Source organism: Euleptes europaea, chromosome 15 (assembly GCF_029931775.1).
Source record: "Euleptes europaea isolate rEulEur1 chromosome 15, rEulEur1.hap1, whole genome shotgun sequence".
Taxonomy (NCBI): domain Eukaryota; kingdom Metazoa; phylum Chordata; class Lepidosauria; order Squamata; family Sphaerodactylidae; genus Euleptes; species Euleptes europaea.
Window position 1 is genome coordinate 7,917,378 of NC_079326.1, and position 12,780 is coordinate 7,930,157.

The following is a 12,780-nucleotide window of genomic DNA, read 5'->3' on the forward strand; positions in this document are numbered from 1 at the left end:
AGTCGTCCAAGGTCAGGGTCACTGGCAAGGCAGTCCATCGTTATCCAAGGCAGTCCGGGTCAAAAGCAGGCTAGAAATCACGAAATGGAGCATCACTGAGACCAGAGAAAGTACATTGCTTCCACACTTTGATTCCTTTCTTCAGTTCCTTAAATCCAGCTGACTCTCAGAGCTAGGCTGGTCTGGCCATCAATCACTTTCATCTTCCACAGCTGCAATCTCTCGCCTCTCCAGAAGTCTCGCAGACCTCCATCTTTCACTCATTAGAGCTCTCATTCCTTTCCTCCTGTGAGCTCCTGTGAAGGAATCCTCTCCTTCTGATAGCTGGCTTCCTGAGGGGGTCTTCACCTGACTTGGCGTTGTCACCTCCATCGGTTCATTTGATCTAGCAGCTGGTTCAGGGGACGGGTCGGCTGCATTCTCTGGCAAGAGTGCTAAGTGCTCTGTGAGCCCTCTAAGCTCACAAAATCAGGTGAGTCCATGACAAGGGTATTCCAAGTGTCTGCAGCACCTCGTAGAAATTATCTCATTAATCTTTACAACTAGTGATGTAAACTAGTATTTTGTCCACATGCAAATGTGTGGGTCAAGGGTGAGCTAATAATACCTAACCTAAATACCACCTTGTGATTTCATTGCTAAGGTGAGGTTTCAAGTGGTGACTTACTGGCTCACCATTCATGCTCTGTCTTATGCTTCACTAACAAACATAGCCTAGTAGAATTAGTAAAAATCAGGCACAATTCTACACCTGTATCAGTCAGTTGACCAGATGCAGGGTGACCAGAAATAATGCCAGTACTGCCAAGACAAATTGTGGGGTAGACTTTCAGGCGGCACTCCTAAGCATACTTACTAGGGAACAAATCCCATTCGCATCAATGAAACTTACTTTCAAGTATACTTGTGTATTTCTTTTGTTATTAATTATAATAATTGTGAAAATTGGGTGTTTTTTTAATTATCATCGTTAATATGAAAATGAAACAAACCCCCCATCTAAACAGCCTATAACAGGAAAAAGCCACATGGTTTTATTTCACTTTGTTCTGTCTTCTTGTTATTGCAGAAGCTGGTACAGCACTCCTTCTAGGATCTAGTAGTTCATTGGTTGAAAAGAAATTTCCAGAACACTGATTTCAAGATGTGATGGAACAAATGCTGCTTTCCTTTATTTTCTAAATATGGAGGCCCTGATTGCCCCTCATAGACATCTGTGCCAGCTGTTCTATGAATCATAGAACTTCATTATCAAATACCTTTGCTAACTTTTGAACCTTAGGAACAGACAATAACAAGATTCACTTATTTTCTTTTAAAATCATTCCATTTCAGCACTCATGAGCAAGTACCATTTGCTATTTATTTAGGATGGTTTGATTTCAGAAGAGTTGACAGCTTCTCGACATTCTTAAAATTGTTGTAAAAATAACTGCCACAGTGACAGTGTCATTTAGGAATCTAGCACATCCTTTAACTGAATGAAATTACAGATCTACTGTAAGTAATAAAATAATGGGAAAGCAATTGACTTGAAGAGAGTTGAAATTCAATTGAACTGTCATATCTACCCAGAATACAGGGATGTTACAAATGACACGGGAATCCTGTATCAGTTTAGTGAGTGTCAGGCCTTTTCCCTTTAGCAGGAGTAAAGGCTCTTGACATGAGTTAGGCCAGTTTCTGGCTACATGTCAAGTCCTTGGTTCTCATACCTATAAACATCTGTGTACAGTTTCGCTAGTCCTGTTTTCCACAGCTGTGCTAATGCTTAGTCTTCCTTCCTGGGAATCACTTATCTTGGGGTTGCTTAGCCATGTTTACCTTCGCAGCCTATAGGGCTTTTAAACATGTAACCTGTCTATGTTCGCCATTACCAGCCTCACCTGCTGTAGGCAGTCAGTCCTTTAATCTGTCTTTTTGCTCCTAATAAAGTATTACTGCTTCAGAGCTACCTGCCTGGATGAGTTTGCTTATGGGATGCTAGGGACAGATGCCTGATCCTGACAGTGAGTTTGGCTTACCAATAATGCTCATGATCCAGATACCTTGTATCTTTCTGTAGGCCACCTATTCTCTAATAATTTCACATTGTGGTCAAGAAAGTACAATCTGACTGGTAGGGAGGATGATTGTGTGTGGATACAATAAGATAGTTCTATACCATTTGTACCCTTTCCACACCAGAATTATAATTGAGTGCAGATGACATAGTTCATTGGGGGGGGGGGGCAGAGAATGAATTATGTTGCTCATGTCCAGGGCTTGACTAATTTATAGGAAAGTAGAAATTTCTACCCATCCAGGATTTTTGTTTTTCTCTTACCTCTATTTTTGGGGGTCAATTAGGAATTATTTGCTATTCAGAGCAAATACCCCTGTTTTTTCACTATGACACTCTGTTGGATCCTGCTTTTGGGGGCTGCTTGACCTTTATGACCTATTGGAACTTTCCACCTTCACAATGTTGACAGAGTGGTAAGTATGCAAAGAAGTGGCAGACTCACCGATTAAAGATAAAGTTGAACGTTTATTAAATAGTAAGATAAAGTTAAAGTTGAATGTTTATTAAATAGGATAGACATTTCAGATAGGAAGACTGAGAGATAGAGAGCCTCTAGCTATCTAACTGGCTAAGGATAGGGAGGAGGAGGAAGGGACTTCTGAGAAGAAGGGAATTAGACCTGAGATTATTAGTTTAAGGACAGACAAGAGGTGATACAAAAGGATGGAAAGGTCTCTAACCTTACAGCCCTGTCTAGCTGACCACTTGCCCACCACTGCTGGTTCTTCTTCTCAGTTCCTTTGCACACTAGACATTGTTACTTCCAGCACACAATCCACCTGCCTTATTCATGGACAAGATTAACCAGATATGCTGATAAGTAAGATATCTAAAATGCTGTTGCATGTTTTGTCTTTTCCAGGTATAGGTTAATATTTATGAAGGTGTGCTGGCCATGCACCTCAGCTGACAACGTCTATTCCTTACATATTAGTGTGATTTCATGCATGTGTTCTGATTCCTTAATAAATGCAACATCAAAAAGTGAGATGCATGTGTGAAAGGAGCAGTCCCAGGTCAATCCCCTAAACAGAATTTTCATATTAACCATCATTATAAAAAACAAAGTCTTTTTTGCTGGAGACCATTCACATGTTCCTCTGCAGGAGTCAAAGAGATGCATGGGGATGTGCGACAGATAAACACATACACAAAAATCACTATGCTCAAAAATATTTTGATTAATGTTAATCTTTGGCAAGGGTGAGTAGATCACAATCTTCCTGTAGATCCCAAGCATGATCATGGTAGATGTCTGAAAGCTTCTTACTGAAGCACTGGGAGTCTTCATTGGCCATTGATTCTTGCTTTGTTCAGTACAAGCCTAGTCTCCACCCCTTCTTGATTTCCATGAAATTCCTACCCTTTTGATGGTAAGCTACCATTGCTGTGGCAACCAATCTAGTTGGCTGAAGTGCAGATGCTCCTCTCTAGTAAAGTCATAAATAAGGTGACTGACACAAGTGGCTATTGTTTAAATGTTGCAAATAAGAAGGGATATTCACCTACCTCAGTGTTTGTCAATGCTGAAACAGTAGCATTAACTCGTTGCCTCTGTCCTGGCAGCAATTCCTAGAGCTACCCTATGCTACTTCCTGGTTTCTCCCGGAAGTGATATAGTGATGCAGCTGACCTAGTGACCCTACCATGTCCCTCCTCCCAAGCTTCTCACCAGCTGCTTGACTTGGTTTGGCCTGGCAACGCTACTGGGGATTGAACCTGGAAACTTCTGTGTGCAAATCTTTTGATCTTCCACTGAGTTTTTTGTATGCATATGTAAATAAAGTTGTGAGTTCATACATGTGTGAATTTGGAATCAATTAAGCTGAAATAGAGACCTCTCAAGGAAATACCACTGAGGCCTGCACCAACATGGGCAGGGATGACCTAGAAAAGAAAGCTGGAAGGTATGCTAGAAAAGTGCCACAACTGGCTGTATAATTAGGCCAAAGAAATGCAGCCTGTGGGTCACCTTTCAGATTTTTTAAGTTTGTTTGCTTGTTTTTTTACTACAGGATGAGTGAACTTAGAATTTATATCTCACTTTCCGAAAGTGTTGGGCCTGTCCTGCAAACAGTCATTTATAAATGGATGGGAAATGTCTGAGCTGGCTTAGGAAGTAACCATCAAACTGTAAACAGAGATCAACTGTTTAAGACATGAAATTGATGTATGTAAAGGAATTCCTCTGCATTTCTGTGCATCTGAATTTCTTCCTGGTTTAAAAACAAAGAGGCCTGTGGCATTTTAAAGACTAACAGATTTACTGAAGCGTAAACTAGAATTCAGTTCAAAGCCCATGCGTCAGTAAATCTGTTAATCTTTAAGGTGCTACAAAACTGCTTCTTTGATTGTGACAATCATGCCTAGGCGACTGGAATTTGTACCCCTGCATTAAGAATTTGGAATTCAGAATCACCTGGTCTTGTTCCTAAAGTGAAACATATCCATGCAGATTCTTCCAATGTAAAATTTCAGATTCTTGTATAGAGTGTTGTTTCATATCTTTTCTGTTTTTGTTAGCAATTGACACATGTGCATTAATGTAACAATGGGGGCAAAATATTCATACATACAACCACATCTATATTGATTTTTGGAGTGTTCTATAAATGTATGTCAGTAACGCCGAGATGGGGCGGGGTTACAAATGTATTAAAAGCTGCAAGAAATTGCATATGCTTCATTTCCAGAATTAATTCTAGAAATTAGCTGAACCAAAATTAGCAGAGAATCAATGGGTGGAATGAACTTGTGAAACAATAAAGAATTTGAACTGGGAACTAGTATGCATGAGAATTGCAAACTAAGGCAAAAAACAAAGCCATATTTGTGCAAAGACATCATGCAGTCTACAAATCTCAAGTCTACAAAGATGTAGCAGAGCCATTCATTTCCTTTTCCTCAGCAACTTTCTTGCATTTTGCACTTCCTTTTCAGAGGTACATAGCTTCAGTTGCTGAATTAACAGGAGCATTTTCTGGCATTTAATTAAGTATGAAGTAGCTTCACCAAATAATTCAAAGGAAACCTGAAGCATTAAGGAATGTTACATTTTCTTCTGTGGCAAGACTGTGATATAAATAATAATAATCAACTGTATTCTTGAATTAGATAATGATCTAGCAATGATGCATTACTGGCACCGCCGAAAGCAACACCAAAGTAAAAATTTCCATAAATAAACATGCAGCTGTTCAATTTACTTCCTATATAAACATTTCCATTTCTGTAATATATGAGTTCCGATCACAGTAAAAGGCAATCAGTCTATAAGGGCTGTTTTTTGTCATATGTAAACTCATTTGTTGGGAGGGATTTACACATTTATGTTCATTATCTATAGAAAAGAGCAAGAGTCCAGTAGCACCTCAAAGACTAACAAAATTTCTGGCAGGATATGAGCCTTCAGTTCTTCCCCACCCCAGCCAAACTCCATGTGGAGTTTGGCTGGGGCACAGATGAAAATCTGAAGACTTTGCTGGCTCCTGGCCAACACAGCCTTAAGTTCTTCCCCGTCCCAGTCAAACTCCATGTGGAGTTCGGATTTGGGGGGTGGGACACAGAACTGAGGGCTGGGCCCTGTATTTTTCAGGTTTATTAATTGCCAAGAATTGATTTTTTGGGAAAAGCTGAATTAAGGATTCGGCCTTTTCCAGATTTTTCCAAAGTGTCTGGGTGTAAGGTCTGAGTCCACCTGTCAAATCCCAATCAACAGACGTCCAGACTAGGGCTGTCAAAAAAAAAAAATTGGTACAGTTCGGATTTGGCCGAATTTGACCCTTGTGGGGTCGGTACGTGCCGAAATCCGAACTCCCCCGCTTCGGATCCCCGGTAATTCGGGGGGATCCGGAGTTCGGGGGGAAATTCGGCCGAAGCGCGCCTTCAGGGATTCCCTGAAGGCGCGCGGGGGCCCTTTAAACTGATCTGAGCCTTCCAGCTGGGAGGCGCAGATGAGTTTAAAGGACTCCCGGGCTCAGATGAGTTTAAAGGACTCCCGGGCTCAGCGGGCTCCCCTGAAGGGGGGCGGGCTGTCATTTAAACTCATCTGCGCCTCCCGGCCGGGAGGCGCAGATGAGTTTAAATGACAGCCCGCCTCCCTTCAGCGGGCTCCCCTGAAGGGGGGGGCCGAATTGGCTGAATTTATTCACGAACTCCCGAACTCGCTGAATTCGGCCCCCCCGGTTGCCCGCCAGATTTGAGTTCGGATCCGTCCGAACTGAAAATCACCGAATCAGGGGAAATTCGGTTGATTTTCAGTTCGGACCGAACCGAATTGACAGCCCTAGTCCAGACAGAGTCGTCTAAGAAGCAGTTTATTTGGGAAGCATAAGGTGTATAGCAGCAACTTACAGGAAAAGGTACGAGGACTTAAGTGGGGGGAAGCGGGCAGGTTGCAACATATACATCAGAAAGGCACCGTTGGATACCAGGCTGAGCCTGGTTCCCATGATAGATTACAGTTATCGCGCCAGGGCGCAGGCCGTCATAACAAACCTCTGAGCTACTTGACCTTGACTCCAGCTGCGCTCTCAGTTTGGAGCTCACACTGGGTCTGTTAAAACCTGGAGCTTGGCTGGGGTGGGGAAGAATGGAAGGCTGTGCTGGCTCCTGGCCAGGAGCCAGTGCAGCCTTCAGTTTAGCATTGCCACAAGTCCAAGACTTCAGAACCTGTAGCAATGCCAGCCAGTAGCAGGTAAGGGAGGGAGGGAGGAGGAAAGGGAGAGAGGATGAGAGGGAGGGAGTGTTTTAAAAAAAATGGCAGCAGGGCCAAAGCAGCCCCGAATAAAGCTGAATAAATTTGGCATTATTTGGGGATCTGCTTTTTGCCTCCCTTTAATTGCTTGTCAAATATCCCTAAATGTGTCTCTAGCCCAGCTGTTCGCCTAGAATTTGCCGAACCAGCCTTGGAGGCTAAGGCCTGGATACCAACCTTTTCCCTTAGATTAAAAATCCACCATTCTCTAGAAGGCTGCTACCTGTACTATCTGAGGAAGGATGGTTTTCAAAGTTCATGGTTTAAATTGGCAGATGACATTACAAAAATTGGGTCTTTTCCCTGAAACTTTTAACCAAATGGATTTATACTCTGCACACAAGCAAATTAAACTCAGCATTCTTAAATTAGATAAATGGAGCACATGCTGTAGAGCGTGAAGAGTATGCTCCTTATATTATTTGAGTCTTTCGGTCTTGAAGACCCTACCACCATACTGTAACAGCTCATTCCTGAGATCTAAGGGTGAAAGCGCTTAGGAGGTCAGGAAGGCACCGCGCCTGAACGCCAGTGGAAAGACCTGAACGCTGGTCGCTGTGCCAAACGGGGCCTTCTGGCAGCGTCCAAACACCATCAAACGCCACGCCAGCATCCCAGGAGGCATTCCCGGGGCATTCCGGCATCCTGGGAGGTGTAATCTCCAGTAACCTGGTCGGTAGCTAGATTCCTCGTGGCTTCGTTTAGAATGCTGAACCAAATGGATCCAAGAAACCATTGTGTCTTTTAACTGTTTTAAGTGAAGATGCGAAACGATAATGACGCAGATACCCCAGACACTGTGACCCTTTGTCTGGCAAATTTTACCAGAACTGTTTTATATATGCCAATAAAGGTGTTGAAATTTGAAGTTTTCACACATCCCCCACTTCTAATACCATATTTTTTCCAGTTTCCTTCCATTTTTGCTACAAGAACCTGTTACCTGCCTGTAAAGATGACCAGAATGAAGTGGTTCCACTCTGCAAAGTCTAGAAAGAGACTCTGGAGTGGATCATGGTAACAGTAATGAATTCCACAATTCATTCCAGGTCTGAAAAGATGCATGCTGGCGTCGTTGCATACACCCAGTTCAGAACATGCAATGTTGGTGCTCAGAGTGACCCAGGAACCCCAGGGACATTCTTAGGTTGCTCTAGACCACTTCACATGTTCCAGTATTCCAGCATAGCCAGAAAGTCTTGTTTTTACCACTTACTGGTTGTGCTAGAGCCTTGTGGGATAAGGCGTGCCCCAAAAAGAACTCTGAAGTTTCAATTAGTTCAGCAAACAGCTGCCCGTTCATGTTAGAGCAGAAGTGAATGGTTGAATAGGCAGGATGGGACTTAGAGATCTCCTGCTAGAGATCTCCTGCTATTACAACTGATCTCCAGGGGACAGAGATCAGTTCACCTGAAGAAAACGGCTGCTTTGGAAGATGGATTCTATGGCATTATACACCATTGAAGTCCCTCCCCTCGCCAAACCCCACCCTCCTCTGGCTCCACCACCAAAATCTCCTGGTATTTCCTAACCTGGAGCTGGAAACACTAGAGTTAGGTCAGGTAGTTGGAAAGGTCACAGGTAGGTTCCCGTTCCAAATTTGCCGTTGTTGGCAGCTAGGTGGAATTTATGACTATTACACTTCAATTAAAATGATGTAAAGTACAATTTCAATTCCTTAGAACTGGAATCCATGTCCAATGTTTTACTTTACCCTCAACCCTGATCTCTCGCAATCAAGCCAGTTTTGATTGGATTTCAGTCAGGTTTGGGGATTTGAAGAACAGAAGGTAAGGAGCATTGTCTTTTCATTGGGCAAGAGTTGATTAGCTGGTAGTTCCTGGTCACTCACCCTTAACAAAGCTTCATTTTCTCCCTTTAATAGGCAGGTCAATAAAAAGAGAGAACTGGAGAAGTCTGAGTAAACACCTCTGACCCGATGACAGTCTCTGAAATCCCTCTGGTTCTAGCAGTAATATTGCTCTAGTGAAGGGAAGAAGGGAAAAGAGGAAAACAGATCTGTACTCCAATTATTAATACAGCACATCTGACCTTACCTGTCAACATTTGGATCTCATGCACTGCAGAGGAAGATTGAAAAATAGAACTCAGGTTTCATAATAATGACTAATTTTTAAGAATACATTATTAAACTAATATGTTATTAAACTAATAAATGAAAAATAGTAAAATTGATGTTAGAGTGTAATGGAAGTGGAATGAGGAGGAGGTAAAGATGGGTATGTTCACCCAGGTTTGTTTTTTAAAAATGTGCTGATTCATTGCTATGCTAGTCCAGGATGAGATGCTAGCCAGCATTTTGTGTATCTATGCTTTTTTCTGTAAGTTGTTTTTGTGTTATATGTTCTTTTTGAGAGAAAAACAATAAAACATTTCCCCCAAAAAATAGAAAAATAGAACTTAGAAGGGAGAAAAACTAAGGGTCATGGTATCCCCAATGGGGTTAGGAAACAACAGTTTTGTTTCCTGTACTGTAGAGCATGTCTAAGAGTTAAAGAGGGGGGTTAATAAATCCTCCAAAAGGGGTATGAAAAAGCCTTTTAGAAACATAGACAGCAAGAGTCTCACAATAAAGGAGGTAAAAGACACCAATCTGATTATGACAAAATGATGCTGCTTTACAGAACTGTCTGGACCACAAGGATGAATAAAGTTGCACCATATTGTAACCATGTTGTAACCATGGATGATCACACCTTTGTTTGGATCAAAATTTACTTGCAACATTTCAAGAACCACCTCAAACAATTTTTAATTGTTATTTTTTCAAACAATTGGAACAGGGTTGCAAATGTTCTGTGCATGTACCCTCTAACACTGCTTTCCTCATTCCTATTCCTCATCCATCATTGTTGCTATTTGATGAAAAATAAGCAATAAAATTAAAAAGAGGTCTTTTGAACATGCTTGATGGAAAAACTGCATGTCTTGTCTCTGTATTCTAGCACATAATTCCTCTGTAAATCCATAGATTCTATCTCCACATTGGGGAACAGTGATTTGTTTATTTTATTTATTCTTTAGACTTGTATCCCACTTCTCCCAGCCCAAGGTCAGTCTCAGAGCAGCTAACAGCCATTAAAATTCATACAGCATCAATACTAAATATAATAAATAATTTTTCAAACATTTCCAACTACAGGGACTGAGCCTACATGAAGATATTTTGTACATGGGTAGATGAGCTGATGAGCACATGTATGCTGGGGGGACAGGACCAACATGCTCATGTCCTGTCCCCTTGATTTCAGCACATTTAGGGACAAACTAGATGGTACTTTTTTAGCGAGTTTTTTTTCTGGGTTTTCTTGACCCTATTCATGTTCCATGCAATTGCACAGCAGGTGCAGGGAGTGTCATTTTGAAGTTCAGAGGAAGGCCTTTTCCACTCGGAAGTGACATGGGGTGTGGGGTTCCGGCATCCCCCATTTTGGGAAGCTAAAGTGGCCCACAGAAGGGAGTTATTAACATATTTGGAATGGCATACACTTGACACTCCACATTCTGTCCTAAACATATGGAAATAACTCCCTGCTGCTTGTCTACTTGGAACTGTGGTGTGGGGAAAGGAGGGGCTCCTGCTCCCCCAATTTTGGGAAGCTGAAATGACCCCCAACAGGGAATTATTTACATATGTTTGAAGTGTCACATGGTTGATGCTCCATGTGCTGCTGCAAAGTTATGTAAATAACACCCTGCTGAGGTTGTTTCAGCTCAGCATTGGGTGTGGAGGTAGGTGCCTCCCCCAATGTCACAGTTCCTCATGTAAAAGGGGTCCCTCTTCTCTTCAAAATGACATTCCCTGCAGGGTCGGGAACAACTTAGACTCAACTCGGCAAAAACGTAACATCTAATTTGACCCTTACTGCTATCTGTAGAGAGCTTCTGTGTTTGTTCATGGGAACTTTTGAGTTCAACCAAAAATACTTGGCACATGTGCGTTCTCATAGTATTTTCCCATGGCTGTCCCTCTTCTCTTCCATCCACAAAATGTATCCAACAGAAAAACAATCTGTTAACTTACAAACAAGATGCTTTCCTGGCTGTATCAATCCTGATGGAGTAGGTGGGGAAAGCGGCACACCTTGTTTTTTGTACCTTGTCTAGCCTTGCTGAATTTTGTTCTGTGCCAGAATTCCAGAGTAGACCATAATTGTTTGTAATAACTGGATCACATTTACATGTGTGGGCTCCCTCTCCCTCACTCCCCCACCCAGGTGCTTCCAGGTTGGCCCTACATTGAAGTGAGTGCCTCCCACAGTTCCCCTGAGATCTGCCCAGGTGTCCTGCGGAGTCTCAGACAGGGAGTTAGGGACCGCTCACTCCTCTCTCACTCCCTTCTCGCTGTGAAACTTCCAGCTCACGTTTCTGGTGTCTTCACAGCCCTTCCTCCTTGGCTCCTCTTTCCACCTCCTCTTATCCCTTTCCCACTATCACCTGTTCCATCCACCAATTTCCTGCCCCCACCCCTTTTCTCCAGGCATGGAGGAAGCCTATCCCTTCCCTCCACCTTACTCATTGTCTGTCTCGCCCCTCCGTCTCAGTTGACGGCTTTCCCACGGCTTTCCCAGGCAGCACCTCTTTCCGGTGCTCTGCTGCCCCCCCCCCTGCTCCCTCTGGCCCTAGCTTGCAGCCAAGCTTGCCTGTCTCCTTCTCATCCCCAGTTACCACTTCCTCCAAAGCTGTGGTCTTCCCTTCTTTCCTGCTCCCTCGCACTGACCCCGAATCAGAGCCCTGCTGATGCACCTCTGTAGCACGTCCAAGAGCCATGCCCTCTCTCACTCAAGCCGCCGATGCCCCTCCTGACTCCCTTTAGTGTGTGCTGGCAGGCATCTGTGCACTGTGTGCCCCTGTCGCCTGTTGTCCCAGGCAGTGGCCTTGCTCCGCGCCTCGCGCCCTCCCTCCGTTCTGACCCATGCCAGCCAGGTGAGTTGCTGTAGTGGGCTCCAGGAGGGCCGTGGAAGCTTGTGCCTGCCTTGGACTTGGCCAGCGCGGCACAACATGTTCTTACATTACTGCGAGGAAACTGGTTCAAACCAGTAAGTTCTAAGCACATGCCAATATTATAAATGCTACTGACCTATGAATGCCACCACCTATGCAGGAACAAAGGCAGAACATGCATGCCAACACAGCTGTTTTTAATTGCCGAATTTAATTATCCTGGACCATACATCATCCAAACAAGCCAGTACTTTGTGTATATCAACAGCCGCAACTAAGGCAGCTGCCCTTCTGAATGTTGCCACTACATAGACACAAAACTACTCAAAATCCTGCATATGTTGAATTGAAAGGACATTCTCAGGGAGATCATAGGAAAGTGCTTGACTCAGCAATGCACTGCAAATAAGGTGTGTTGGATTTTCAAGCATGGGTTTACTAACGTTAAATCTTCCCTACCTCAAAAGACCAGAATGGCCTGGAAGATAGAATGTGTGGATCATTCTAGAAACAGAGTTGGAACTTTGACATATTGTTGGAACTTTGATATGTTTTTATATGAGAAGAAGCACTAATGTCTTTATAGGTAAATTGTACCACTGGCTGACAGAAGATGTAGACAAGCTGGAACGTGTCCAGAGGAGGGCAACAAAGATGGTGAGGGGTCTGGAGACAAAGTCCTATGAGGAAAGGTTGAAGGAGCTGGGTATGTTTAGCCTGAAGAGGAAAAGACTGAGAGGGGATATGATAACCATCTTCAAGTACTTGAAGGGCTATCATATAGAGGAGGGTGCTGAGTTGTTTTCTGTTGCCCAAGAAGGTCGGACCAGAACCAACGGGTTGAAATTAAATCAAAAGAGTTTCCGTCTAGACATTAGGAAGAAATTTCTAACAGTTAGAGCAGTTCCTCAGTGGAACAGGTTTCCTTGGGAGGTGGTAAACTCTCCTTCCCTGGAGGTTTTTAAGAAGAGGTTAGAAGTCCATCTGTCAGCAA